Source organism: Triticum urartu, unplaced genomic scaffold (genome assembly GCF_056163025.1).
Source record: "Triticum urartu cultivar PI428250 unplaced genomic scaffold, HENAU_Tu73 scaffold2, whole genome shotgun sequence".
Lineage (NCBI taxonomy): Eukaryota > Viridiplantae > Streptophyta > Magnoliopsida > Poales > Poaceae > Triticum > Triticum urartu.
In genome coordinates this window covers 5,074,086-5,079,585 of record NW_028260368.1, presented here as the reverse complement: position 1 = coordinate 5,079,585, position 5,500 = coordinate 5,074,086, and the positions used below count along the sequence as shown (strand labels likewise).

General features: G+C 40.6%; 1 non-coding gene across 1 annotated transcript; it reads right to left on the bottom strand.

Moving 5' to 3' along the window:
* Positions 1-836: 836 nt before the first annotated feature.
* Positions 837-908, bottom strand: TRNAR-UCU (transfer RNA arginine (anticodon UCU)). The gene has a single exon. It is a non-coding gene; the product is annotated as a tRNA-Arg (tRNA).
* Between the last annotated feature and the right edge of the window lie 4,592 nt (positions 909-5,500).

Genomic DNA, 5,500 nt, shown 5'->3' with positions numbered 1-5,500 from the left:
GCCAAATGTCCCTTCTATTAAGAAGACCTCCCGGACGTGAGGCTTATCCAGGGGATGTTTTTTATTTGCATTCACGCCTTTTAGAAAGAGCCGCTAAATTAAATTCTCTTTTAGGCGAAGGAAGTATGACCGCTTTACCAATAGTTGAGACTCAATCTGGAGACGTTTCCGCCTATATTCCTACTAATGTAATCTCCATTACAGATGGACAAATATTCTTATCTGCGGATCTATTCAATGCCGGAATTCGACCCGCTATTAATGTGGGTATTTCTGTTTCCAGAGTAGGATCCGCGGCTCAAATTAAAGCCATGAAACAAGTAGCTGGCAAATCAAAATTGGAACTAGCGCAATTCGCAGAGTTACAAGCCTTTGCACAATTCGCCTCTGCTCTCGATAAAACAAGTCAGAATCAATTGGCAAGGGGTCGACGATTAAGGGAATTGCTTAAACAATCCCAGGCAAATCCTCTCCCAGTGGAAGAGCAGATAGCTACTATTTATACCGGAACAAGAGGATATCTTGATTCGTTAGAAATTGAACAGGTAAATAAATTTCTGGATGAGTTACGTAAACATCTAAAAGATACTAAACCTCAATTCCAAGAAATTATATCTTCTAGCAAGACATTCACCGAGCAAGCGGAAATCCTTTTGAAGGAAGCTATTCAGGAACAGCTGGAACGGTTTTCTCTTCAGTAACAAATAAATTTTGCATGTCTACTCTTGTTAGTAGAATAGGAATCGTTGAGAAAGCTTTTTCATTTGAATCATGCAAAAAAGTTTTCTTTGTTTTTAGTTTAGTATAGTTATTTAAAGAATAGATAGAAATAAGATTGCGTCCAATAGGATTTGAACCTATACCAAAGGTTTAGAAGACCTCTGTCCTATCCATTAGACAATGGACGCTTTTCTTTCATATTTTATTCTTTCTTTTATTTTTTTGCTTCTTCCGAGAAAAAACTGTTAGACCAAAACTCTTTTAGGAAATCAAAAAATCCAGATACAAATGCATGATGTATATATTATATCATGCATATATCATAAAGAAGGAGTATGGAGGCGGTAGTGGGAATCGAACCCGCAACCCCAAGGTTATGAGCCTTATGAGCTACCAAACTGCTCTATACTCTTAAACTAAAGAGGGGTAACTAGTGGATAAAAGAGGGTTGGATACGCCCCTCTACCAATATCTATACAAATAGAATAGTCCATTTATACAGAATGGTAAAGAGGGCTCCTCTATGATTATCAATTCCAGAAATCCATACAAATACGAAAGGGTATTTTATCCTTACCAACTGGATCTTGTTGCACCCGGTAACAAACATTCATAAACCATTTCTCGAAGTACGTGTCCGGATAGCCCAAAATGTCGATAGTTAGCTCTAGGTCTTCCGGTCAAAAAACAACGTCGATGAAGGCGTGTAGGTGCACTATTACGCGGTAGGGATTGCAATTTTTCTCGCATTTTCGTTTTTTCACTCAAACTCAAGGGAGAAACTTTGCTTCTTATCTTTTTTTTTAAAGATTGACGAATCAAATGATATTTCTGTTCTAATTTCTGCCGCTTCTTCTCCCTCTGAATCAAACTTTTTTTTGCCATAATGTGTCGTTGCTATTATTACCAAGTATACGGTTCTAATCCTAGATGGAAAAATAAATAGAAAAAGAAATCTAAAAAGGCAGATCCTCCCTCTCTATCAAGAGTAATGAACTAGGTGCTGATACAGTACAAAAAAACAAACTAAATTAACCAAACTTGCCTGATGTTGAGGCAATCAAGAAAGCTGCATAAGTGAATATATAACCCACGGAAAAGTGAGCTAATCCAACCAATCTTGCTTGCACAATGGAAAGAGCCACGGGCTTATCTCTCCAGCGAATTAAATTAGCTAAAGGTGTGCGTTCATGAGCCCATGCTAAAGTCTCAATTAATTCCTGCCAATACCCCCGCCAGGAAATTAAGAACATAAATCCAGTAGCCCAAACAAGATGTCCAAATAAGAACATCCACGCCCATACCGATAAACTATTCATCCCAAAAGGATTATATCCATTGATAAGTTGTGAAGAGTTTAACCATAGGTAATCTCTTAACCATCCCATCAAATAAGTGGAGGATTCATTAAATTGTGAAACGTTGCCCTGCCATAATGTGATATGTTTCCAATGCCAATAAAAAGTAACCCACCCAATGGTATTTAACATCCAGAAAACTGCCAAATAAAATGCGTCCCAAGCAGAAATATCACAAGTACCGCCGCGCCCTGGGCCGTCACAAGGAAAACTATATCCAAAATCCTTTTTATCTGGCATTAATTTGGAACCGCGTGCATCTAAAGCGCCCTTTACTAAAATCAATGTAGTTGTATGCAAACCTAGAGCAATAGCATGATGAACCAAGAAATCCCCAGGTCCTATTGTTAAGAAAAGCGAATTACTATTCTCATTAACAGCATTCAACCATCCGGGCAACCATAGGCTTCGACCCGCATTGAAAGCGGGGCCATTCGTTGAAGATAAGAGTATATCGAACCCATATGTCGTCTTGCCATGAGCAGATTGTATCCATTGGGCAAATATAGGTTCGATCAAGATTTGCTTTTCTGGAGTACCAAAAGCAAGCATGACGTCGTTATGAACATAAAGGCCCAAGGTATGGAATCCTAGAAAGAGGCTAGCCCAACTTAAATGAGATATGATAGCTTCTTTATGGTCTAACATTCTTGCCAATACATTATCCTCATTCTGTTCCGGATTGTAATCCCTAATGAAAAAAATAGCTCCATGAGCAAAAGCCCCTGTCATGATGAACCCTGCAATATATTGGTGATGAGTATATAAAGCAGCTTGAGTAGTAAAGTCTTGTGCTATGAATGCATAAGGAGGTAAAGAGTACATATGTTGAGCTACTAAGGAAGTAATAACCCCTAAAGAAGCTAGAGCAAGACCTAACTGAAAATGAATCGAATTGTTGATTGTGTCATAAAGGCCCTTATGCCCACGCCCTAATCGACCCCCCGGAGGAGTATGCGCTTCTAAAAGATCTTTAATACTGTGCCCAATTCCGAAGTTAGTTCGATACATGTGACCGGCAATGAGAAAAATAAATGCAATAGCTAAATGATGGTGAGCCATATCGGTCAGCCACAAACTTTGTGTTTGTGGATGGAATCCCCCAAGAAGAGTTAGAATGGCAGTTCCCGCTCCTTGAGCGGTACCAAATAAATGATTACTCGAATCAGGGTTTTGGGCATAAAGATTCCATTGACCCGTCAAAAGGGGTCCCAACCCCTGGGGATAGGGTAATACATCTAAGAAATTATTCCATCGAACGTACTCCCCCCTGGATGCGGGAATAGCAACATGAACTAAATGTCCTGTCCAAGCCAAAGAACTTACCCCGAAAAGTCCTGACAAATGATGATTGAGACGAGATTCCGCGTTTTTGAACCACGAAAGGCTTGGTTTCCATTTGGGTTGTAGATGTAACCAACCCGCTATTAAGGACAGCGTAGAAAGAAATAATAGAAAAAGAGCTCCAGTATAAAGATCCTCATTGGTGCGTAATCCTATTGTATACCACCACTGATAAACTCCAGAATAAGCAATATTCACTGGACCAGCAGCACCTCCTCGAGTAAAGGCTTCCACAGCGGGTTGACCAAAATGAGGATCCCAAATCGCATGAGCAATAGGTCTTACGTGTAAAGGATCCTGTATCCATGATTCAAAATTTCCTTGCCAAGCTACATGAAACAGATTTCCGGACGTCCATAGAAAGATTATTGCTAATTGCCCAAAGTGAGAAGCAAAAATGTTCTGATAAAGACGTTCTTCAGTAATATCATCATGACTTTCGAAATCATGTGCGGTAGCAATACCAAACCAAATACGACGAGTAGTGGGGTCCTGAGCTAAGCCTTGGCTAAACCTGGGAAATCTTAATTCCATAATGCCTTTCAAATCCTCCTAGCCACTATCCTACTGCAATAATTCTCGCTAAGAAGAATGCCCATGTCGTGGCAATTCCACCCAGAAGGTAATGGGTTACTCCTACAGCGCGTCCTTGTATAATGCTCAAGGCTCTAGGCTGAGTAGCAGGAGCAACTTTTAATTTGTTATGAGCCCAAACGATAGATTCAATGAGTTCTTGCCAATAACCACGGCCGCTGAATAAAAACATTAAACTGAAGGCCCAGACAAAATGAGCACCTAAGAAAAAAAGACCATATGCAGATAATGAAGAACCATAAGACTGAATGACTTGCGATGCCTGTGCCCACAAGAAATCTCGAAGCCACCCATTAATCGTAATGGAACTCTGTGCAAAGTTTCCCCCTGTAATATGAGTTACCACCCCTTGATCACTTATAGTACCCCAAACATCCGACTGCATTTTCCAACTGAAATGGAAAATGACTACCGAAATTGCATTGTACATCCAGAATAAACCTAAGAAAACATGATCCCAGGCGGATACTTGACATGTTCCCCCTCGGCCAGGCCCATCGCAAGGAAAGCGAAAACCTAGATTTGCTTTATCGGGTATCAAACGGGAACTCCGAGCAAATAAAACACCTTTCAAAAGTATTAATACAGTCACATGTATGGTAAATGCATGAATGTGATGGACTAAAAAATCTGCGGTTCCTAATGGAATAGGTAACAAAGCCACTTTGCCACCTACTGCTACTAACTCGCCGCCTCCCCACGTTAAGCTAGTACTTGTTGTTGCACCAGGAGCTGTTACGCCAGGCGCAGTAGCATGGATATTTTGTACCCATTGAGCAAAGATAGGTTGTAATTGTATGGCAGTATCCGAAAACATATCTTGTGGACGGCCTAAAGCACTCATGGTATCATTATGAATGTACAAGCCAAAACTGTGAAAACCTAGAAATATACATACCCAGTTAAGGTGGGATATGATTGCATCGCGGTGTCTAAGGACGCGATCTAATAGATCGTTGTATCGAGTAGTTGGATCATAGTCTCTTACCATAAAAATTGCTGCATGTGCAGCAGCACCGACTATTAGAAATCCGCCAATCCACATGTGGTGTGTGAACAAGGAAAGTTGTGTACCATAGTCAGTAGCTAGGTATGGATAGGGAGGCATAGAATACATATGATGAGCTACAACAATGGTTGTAGAGCCTAGCATAGCTAGGTTAAGAGATAATTGAGCATGCCATGACGTTGTTAAGATTTCATAAAGACCCTTATGGCCTTGTCCTGTAAATGGGCCCTTGTGAGCCTCCAAAATATCTTTAAGTCCATGGCCAATACCCCAATTGGTCCTATACATATGACCTGCGATTAGGAAAAGAATAGCAATAGCTAAATGATGGTGCGCAATATCGGTCAGCCAGAGACCACCGGTTACTGGATCTAGTCCTCCGCGAAAAGTCAGAAATTCTGCGTATTTGGACCAATTTAAAGTGAAAAAAGGGGTTGCTCCTTCGGCAAAACTAGGATAAAGTTGAGCCAAAAGG